The 9,393-nt window shown below is 40.1% G+C and overlaps 2 pseudogenes; one reads left to right on the top strand and one right to left on the bottom strand.

Moving 5' to 3' along the window:
* Nucleotides 1–5,192: 5,192 nt before the first annotated feature.
* LOC125101651 (L-lactate dehydrogenase A chain-like) lies at nucleotides 5,193–6,137 on the bottom strand (annotated as a pseudogene).
* A 176-nt stretch (nucleotides 6,138–6,313) lies between these two features.
* Nucleotides 6,314–8,363, top strand: LOC125101650 (L-lactate dehydrogenase A chain-like; annotated as a pseudogene).
* Nucleotides 8,364–9,393: the final 1,030 nt, after the last annotated feature.

Below are 9,393 nucleotides of genomic sequence, written 5' to 3'. Positions count from 1 at the left end.
ATTTTGAAAATCTCATGCCGAGAAAACAGAGGGATTATTTATAAACTGATTAAATGAAATGTTAATGTTTAATATTGTTTCTATGCCCCCTCCTGCAACTTCCACTTCCCCCAGAGATTCAGAGTTTGGGTTCCCATGTTTGAACTAAAAATAGAACTATGCAATAGTTATTGGTACTTACTGGTTCATTGTCTTCCATGGATTTGGAAGTTAGTACACCTTGAGTCTTAGAGCAAGCGTACTCTGATTTAATTATTTTAATTCATGACCAACCAGGCTTCCAATTGACGGCTCTGACCACATACCGATACCAGTTCTAGCCCAGGGAGAGGTAGAAGGGAGAAAGCAGTTAGAAGGCAGGAGAGGGACCCCACTGTGAAATGAACACATTGTTGCTAAGAGAAAAGAACTACTTCAAATTATTTCCTGACCCACTTTCTCTCCTACTGGGACTCCAATTACATTTGTGTGATACTATCTCATAGTATAGATCTTCTGATTTAAAAATCTTTTTTTCCTTTTTATTTCAGTTTGGGTAATTAAAAAAAAAAGATTTATTTGAGAGAGTGTGTGTGTGAGTTGGGGAAGGGGCAAGGGGAGAGGAGAGAGAAAGAGAGAGAGAGAGAAAGAATAATTTGAGCATACTCCATGCTGAGGGCGGAGCCTAACATGGGACTCAATCTCATGACCCTGAGATCATGACCTGAGCTGAAAGCAAAAGTCAGACCCTCAATCAATGAGCCACCAAGGCATCCCGGGTTTGGATAATTTTTATTGACTTGTTCAATATTCACGCATCCAATCTGCTCTTAAGCACCTTCCAATAAATTTTTATTTCAGATATTGCATTTTTAAGTTCTAGAATTTCTACTTGTTATTTTTTGGTGTTTACATTTTTCACAGAAAATTAAGAGAAAATTCCATTTCTTTACCCTTAATACACATTTTCTTGTAAATTCTTTCACAAATTTATTATAGTTGTTTTAAAGTTCCTGTTTTAAAGTTCTACTAATTCAGTAACTAGTTTATCTCTGAGTCTGTTTCTCTGTCATCCAAACTTTATCTTCTCACGGTTTTCTGCTTCCTCAGATTTTTGAGAGAAAGATAGAGGGTGTGAACCTGAGTGAAAGAGAAGTGAAGTGAGGAGAGAGATTTCCAAACATTGTGAATGAAAGAACATTGGAGCCTTTAGATCTTGAGCTGGGAGGGGTTGACTGCACTTTCAGATATATTGGATTCATTTTTGGCCCCGAAGTCCAATCACTGTATAAATCCCCAGGACCATGTGATTGCACTTTGCTCACCAGCCCAGTCATCCAAGAAAGGACTGGCTATTTCCCCCTCACCCCACAAGGTCTTTCTATCTCTGACAGCTCACCTGGGGCCCTGGATCCAGGTATGGAAGCTGCTGCCATTCTCTACTTACCTATGATGGGCTCATTTCTTTCTGGAATGTAGTTTATCAAGGCCTCTTTGCTGTCTGTGTTTTCACTAGCCTCATAGAGAAGTATTCTTTTTATTTTGTCTGGTTCTTTTCCTGCAGTTACTATCAAAGCAAAGGTCTTTTGCATCCTTCTTCATCCTAACTGGAAGCAGAAGTCTAAGCTGCTTCTTTAATTCAACATTTATATGCCCTAGGAAAGGACACAGGACAGAGAAGAATATCCATAAAGTCACCAGGGAGTATCTATGACATCAGTGGCTTCTGTTACAAAGTAGGAAAAAAGGTAGAGAAGGATATTTCTTGAGAAGATATCATTGATAAGTATCTTTTCCAAATGAAATGACAGAGAGAAATGCTGGGAAAGGGATGAATAAGCATAGGATCCTTAAGTGCTCCACATCAAGTTCAGAGAGCATAAAGAAACCACACCATAACAATCACAGTAGTTTAGAGCTAGTAGAAAACCTTAGGTGGTCTAAAGCCCAAACTCTTTACTTATAGGCAGCAGTATGTTTCTGTGTTCTCTCGATAGACCGAATGTTTGTTTTGCTTTTTCCAATGTGCTGGACAACTTGTGACTACACATCAGCATTTCTTCCCCAAACCTATAATGAAAGTCATTCTTTCCTTTGTTATTTCTCATAATCAAAAATTGCAAGAAACGTATCTTTTTCTGAGTTTTCAATTTGAAGTCTTATTTTGTAAAACATCAAACTTCGACCTTATACCTCAGGGGAAAATTACACCATATTTGCATAATGGAAAACAAGTTGTGGAGGTGGTGGTATCATCTTTTGACAAAAGATAGCACCTCAACTTAGCTTATCTGAGGCAGGGCAGGTCTGTCTGAAGGATCAAGAGCATTTTGCAATGCATATGAATCCTTCAAGATTATGTAGGATATCATAGAAAAATATGTTCGTTACGAATAGACCTCAAACCCTCTAATACTGATCAGTCTCAGTGACAAAAAATTAATGCCTTAGGCATGTAAACACTAAGATTAGAACTCATAGTAGTTGAACTATTTATCCATAGTCTATGGAGCAATGTCTCTAATGATTTCTATCAGAATATAGTCATCTACTTTGTTTGGTTTTCAATTTGAGCTGGGGTTTGTTATCTTGCTTTCATAGGTAATGTTTCTCAAAAGTTCTAGGAAAAGGTGCTTAAGAGTCATCTTTGTGTTCTAACAGATCAATAGTTAGTTCCTAAGGGAATTTCATAGTTTCAAACAGCTTAAATAATTCAACCAGAAATAGCAAAGGAAGAAAAGAAGGACTGTACCAATGATATAGACCCTGTTGAGTCAACACAGAATGTAAGAGAAACAGAGAACTTGGGAGGTGTGCATATCTTTAGGGAGGAAAAGAGTTAAGTTTGTGGTTGATAGACGAGCATCATCTATGACTGGTTACATCAACTGTGATATGGAAAATCATTCTTTCAGAAAATAATCTGTTTATTGAATATGGCCAGTGCATTATTTGGAATTTATGGCACTACCACAAACCAAATATCTGCGAACATTCTTCTTTAGTCTTTCACAGAAAAGGTAATTTCATTATTGTAAGAACTTTTAAAAATAGAGATTAAACTCACTAGCTTTAGAGTAGCTCCCAATGGTGATAATTTGGAAGAGACTTAAAAAGTAATTTTGATTGCTTCCTCCTTACCATTTCCAAGGTACTTAAGGACCCTTTGTAGTTTGCTGACAAAATGCATTAAGTGAGAAATTTTGTTTGCAGACTCTGTTCTCTTATCTTGAGTTACATTACCGTTCCTTTTTTTTTTACACATTTTTTTAAATTTATTTTCAGCATAACAGTATTCATTGTTTTTGTACCACACCCAGTGCTCCATGCAATCTGTGCCCTCTCTAATACCCACCACCTGGTTCCCCCAACCTCCCACCCCCCCACCTCTTCAAACCCTTCAGATTGTTTTTCAGAGTCCATAGTCTCTCATTGTTCACCTCCCCTTCCAATTTCCCCCAACTCCCTTCTCCTAACTCCCCATGTCCTCCATGCTATTTGTTATGCTCCACAAATAAATGAAACCATATGATAATTGACTCTCTCTGCTTGACTTATTTCACTCAGCATAATCTCTTCCAGTTCCATCCATGTTGATACAAAAGTTGGGTATTCATCCTTTCTGATGGAGGCATAATACTCCATAGTGTATATGGACCACATCTTCCTTATCCATTTGTCCATTGAAGGGCATCTTGGTTCTTTCCACAGTTTGGTGACCGTGGCCATTGCTGCTATAAACATTGGGGTACAGATGGCCCTTCTTTTCACTACATCTGTATCTTTGGGGTAAATACCCAGTAGTGCAATTGCAGGGTGATAGGGAAGTTCTATTTTTAATTTCTTGAGGAATCTCCACACTGTTCTCCGAAGAGGTTGCACCAACTTGCATTCCTACCAACAGCGTAAGAGGGTTCCCCTTTCTCCACATCTCCTCCAACACATGTTGTTTCCTGTCTTGCTAATTTTGGCCATTCTAACTGGTGTAAGGTGATATCTCAATGTGAGTTGCATTACCGTTCCTTTGATTTGATTTATTTTATTTTGCCTTATTTATTTATTATTATTACTTTAATTTTAAGAAAATGGTCTTACCTTCCCTGCTAGTGGTGAGTATTCCAGAGAGCATTTCCGTGAGGCAAAACTGGGAAATGGGAAGACTTGTCATGCTGAGTTACATGTTTCAGCAACTTGAGGCTCACAAGGAAGAGAAAAAGTAGCCCCTGCTTCTTCTTACCCCTGACTGCCAGTACCTTGTTGATCAAACTCATCCAGAAACCAGATAGTACTGAGGCCTTTGACATGCAATCTACAAGGGTCAGCATCCCATCTTTACCTCCTTAAAAGGAGCAAAGTGAAGGAAGGCAAGGAATGACTGAAAGAAACCATGTGCAGAATCAGCTCAAAGCCCAATTCATAAGGGATCTGATCACTGAATGACAATATGGCATTCACAGGAACAGTTAAATATTGCTTAGCTGGCATCAACCAAGAGCTCTTGCTATACACTCACCTCACATCCCAATAATGTGTGTGTGTTGGGAGGGAGTATTTAAAATGGGAAGATTTATTTATAAACCAAGTTTTCCAGAAGGATTTAAAGAAAGATAATTAAGGATTAGTGGTTGTCAATGTTTATTTTTTTTACTGTTCAAAGATTATTTAGAATTTCAGTTGGTGTGACACATGGATAGTTGGTGGCATTGTTTGTATACAAACCTTTCTTGTTACATTAAATGACAATGTGTTTTATATATATATATATATATATATATATATATATATATATATATATATAAATTCTCACAATAGATGCAATATTGAATTTAAACATGGGATCCCAGCATGTGTTTGGAGAAAAAAGTTGGACTGGGCATGGTGGGTGAAGGGACCAGGAGTCCTGTAACACACAGTAAACACACATCTGCTTTGAAGGGCAGCAGCAGCAGAGGCTACACTGGCAGCTCTGCCCCGGAGGTGGTGGAGCTGTTTCACATGGACCAATCTAGAACCACACCAGGAGGGATCACCCAGCATTGAGATATACCTGCAGGGCTTGTGAACCATTCCTGTCTGTAACTTTAGGAAACTGATGTTTTCCCTAGGCCATTTCAGTATTACTACTTGAACAATAACTGATCAGATAACAAGGACAACATACACAACCTCCAACTAAAATCTGGCTGTGGTTTAGACAATGAAATGGTATGCCATTAGAAAATGTTAGAACTGCTGCTCCTTGGGATGCTCCAAAGTGTATGTGCACTCTCCTTCAAACGGGCCTCTTCTTTAGGAGTCAGAGTCACCTTCACAGCATCTAAGATCCTAATCTGTCCCAAGACGCAAAGAACACTAAGGAAGATATCACCTTTCATCCCACAGAGACCCTGAGTTATGGTGGAAATTGGATGCATGCACCCCCCTAATAGTCTTCATTATACTTTCTGCCAAATCTGCCACACACAGTCCAGTGACCCAGGAAGTACAGCCTTCCGGTTGTCTCACCTTGTGCAGATTCCTCAAGGAGACACCCAAAACATTGACTCTACTGCACACAGGCACACTAGAGTCTCCATGCTCCCTGAGGACCTACCATGACAACTCAATGGGAAAACTCCCAACTTTTCCCCCTTTAGGTAATGGAACCATGCTGGATCCAGATTGCAACCACTTTTATTTTATTTTATTTTATTTTTTTTAAAGATTTTATTTATTTATTTGACAGACAGAGATCACAAGTAGGCAGAGAGGCAGGCAGAGAGAGAGGAAGGGAAGCAGGCTCCCCGCTGAGCAGAGAGCCCGATGCGGGGCTCGATCCCACGACCCTGGGATCATGACCTGAGCTGAAGGCAGAGGCTTTAACCCACTGAGCCACCCAGGCGCCCCTGCAACCACTTTTAATAACACAGTTTTGGAGAAAGACATGTATCTTCCAAGCCACATAGGTCAAGATATCCCAGTGGATTGGAAAGAATAAGCAACCTACAGTTTGGGCTGTATTTTCCAGTATTAGGAACGATGAATTTAAAGATGTTCATGTTAGGCTTGACCAAATTAAGATGGCTTTGTCCCTCTTGCTGCTGTGTCCCAGCTGTGATAATAAGCAGCTTGGAGTTTGCAGTCATGTTATAGTCTTTGCCAGAGAAAATTTTTGGTGTTCATCCATCTATGGAACTGGTATTGTGGATACATTGATAAGTAAGCTGCAGGCAGGTCTCTGCTCTCAGGCAGAAAAGAGTCACAGTAAGCCAAGGGAGTGTCGAGGCATCTGTGTTTAAAATAAAATAATAAACCAAATGTAATAACAAATTTTATGTGTCAGTGTAGCTGGGCCATGGTGCCAGATATTTGGTTGAACATTAGTCTAGGTGCTTCTAAGAGAGTGATCTGGGTAAGATTTCTATTTAAATTGGTGGACTTTGAATAAAGTAGATTCTCCTCCATAATGAGTGGGCCTCATGCACTCATTTCAAGGCCTGACCTTCAGAAAAAAAGACTTACTTTCTCTCAGCAAGGGAAGAACCTGTAGCAGATGGCAGATTTGAACTGTAGCATAGGTTCTTCTTTGTGTCCCCAGGCAGCCAGCCCACCCTGCAGGTTTTGGACCTACCAGTCTCCAAAATTACATGAGCCAACTCCTTAGAATCTCCTATATAAATATATGTACACATAGGTGTGTATATATGCATGTAACTACACACACATCCTCTTGGTTCTGTTTCTCGGGAGAGCCCTGACTAGTACAATAAAGTAAACTAAAATAAAGTAGGCATTAGGTTGCATTTCTGATTTTGTGAAGAAGACATTACAGATTTTCAATTAAATCTTCTAGTGGGAGCTAGGTTGTTAGGGACCAAGGTGGGCGGGGGAGACTGCCAAAAAGCAACTTTCTGCTAAAGGTGTTGAGACAGTAACAGTGGGTGACCCACCTGCCAAGGAACTGATGAGTTATTTCAGAAAGAGAGGGCATTTCCTAGGGGAACTACCCCTCCAGCTCTATCATACAGCCTTGAAAATAAGGAGTTTATCTCCCATGAATTTTTTGATGCTTTTTAAAAAGATCATTATATGTTTTATTAGATAGCGAATAATGCTCTTCCATATTTGGAAGCCCAGCCACTCTGGAAACCCAGGTATTCTGAGGAGAGCTCCAACTAGAAATTCAACGAATTAGCAGGGCCAGGCATTCTCTTTGATAATGAGGGCCAACTCCAAGCCAAAACTGTACATGGGGCCGCAGAAAAGTATAAAGGATAGTGTTTAGTGAGCATAAAAACTTCTTAGAGAAAAAAAAAAGTGTGAATATCCAAATGTTCAAGAGTTTAAAATGATATAAAACAACAATATAAGGCAATATACCTACAAACATATGAATCTCAGGTGAGCAGTTTAGAAAAGAAGGTCAGTAGAAGGTTAGGAAAAGCTCTCTTTGGGCTGTAGGGCTCTGGAGAAAGTAAAGCTTAGTCACAGCCTTGAACAGAATTTGTGGTATCATAGACTGCCCTTTACAAGGAGATGAACATATAGTATAGCCTTTCAATTTACTATGACTTGACATGTGTGTGCATATATAAAAATATATTTTTACATTTATATATATTCTAAAATATATTATGTTCATATTTAATTTTATATGAACATATATTAATTATTTATGTGGTTCTCAAAAATGTGGTAGAAGTACTAAATAAAATAAATAAAAAACTATGCCAGTAGCAAAAGATTAGGTTGTAATACTGTGAAATAGAGCCTCAAACTGCAAGTGGCTTATTGTTTCCAATCCAGAGGATATCTTGACCTATGTGGCTTAGAAGATAAGTGTCTTTCCAAGTGTTATTGGAAGTGGTTGCAATTTGGATCCAGCCCAGTTCCATCCTGGTTCCATTACTTAATGGGGGAAAAGCTGGGAGTTTGCCCATTGAACTGTTGTGGGTGGGTACTTGTGGAGAACAGAGACGCCGGCATGCCTATATAGAGTGGAGTCAATGCTTTGGGTTTCTCCATGAAGAATCTTCACTCCAACTTGGGCACTGATGCAGATAAGGAACAGCAGAGAGAGTTTCACAAACAGGTGGTTCATAGGGCCTACACGGTGAGCCAACTGGAAGGCTATACTTCCTGGGCCACTGGACTGTGTGTGGCAGATTTGGCAGAAAGTATAATGAAGACTCTTAGAGGGGTGCATGCATCCAATTTCCACCATAACTCAGGGTCTCTGTGGGATGAAAGGTGATGTCTTCCTTAGTGTTCTTTGCGTCTTGGGACAGATTAGGATCTTAGATGCTGTGAAGGTGACTCTGACTCCTAAAGAAGAGGCCCGTTTGAAGGAGAGTGCACATACACTTTGGAGCATCCCAAGGAGCAGCAGTTCTAACATTTTCTAATGGCATACCATTTCATTGTCTAAACCACAGCCAGATTTTAGTTGGAGGTTGTGTATGTTGTCCTTGTTATCTGATCAGTTATTGTTCAAGTAGTAATACTGAAATGGCCTAGGGAAAACATCAGTTTCCTAAAGTTACAGACAGGAATGGTTCACAAGCCCTGCAGGTATATCTCAATGCTGGGTGATCCCTCCTGGTGTGGTTCTAGATTGGTCCATGTGAAACAGCTCCACCACCTCCGGGGCAGAGCTGCCAGTGTAGCCTCTGCTGCTGCTGCCCTTCAAAGCAGATGTGTGTTTACTGTGTGTTACAGGACTCCTGGTCCCTTCACCCACCATGCCCAGTCCAACTTTTTTCTCCAAACACATGCTGGGATCCCATGTTTAAAGATTTTTTTTTTTTTTAATTTATTTGACAGACAGAGATTACAAGTAGGCAGAGAGGCAGGCAGAGGGAGAGAGAGGAGAAAGCAGGCTCCCTGCTGAGCAGAGAGCCCGATGCAGGGCTCGATCCCAGGACTCTGGGATCATGACCTGAGCCGAAGGCAGAGGTTTTAACCCACTGAGCCACCCAGGCGCCCTGGGATCCCATGTTTAAATCCAGTGTTGCATGTATTGTGCGTAACTGTTCCAAAGGATCTGATTTTGTGCACTGTAGATATCAGATGCCTCACTTGGAGGTCACAGGGACACATACTGATGGATCATCCTAAATATGTAACACATAATAAACAGATTTCTACCCACAACACAGGCCAAATTATATTACCCTACATTGTCACAGCAGCAGGAACTGAGTTTGTTACTTGACAAAGGAGACTGTACTTCCCTTAGCACTGTAGCTTTTGGATACCTGTCTTCCTGCTCCTCTCCCTTGTTACTTAACCTTAACACACACACGTGCACCTCCTTCTTTTTTTTGCCAAATATTTCTCTACCTTAGTATTTTCCTCAAGTGTGGAATGGAAATAATGTCCATTCTAGAATCTGAAGAACTTTTTCTGAAATTCTCTTGTTCTCAGTGAGGACTG

Source organism: Lutra lutra, chromosome 6, assembly GCF_902655055.1.
Source record: "Lutra lutra chromosome 6, mLutLut1.2, whole genome shotgun sequence".
Taxonomy (NCBI): domain Eukaryota; kingdom Metazoa; phylum Chordata; class Mammalia; order Carnivora; family Mustelidae; genus Lutra; species Lutra lutra.
Note: the sequence above shows the minus strand (reverse complement) of the source record. Positions and strands in the feature narration are given on the sequence as shown.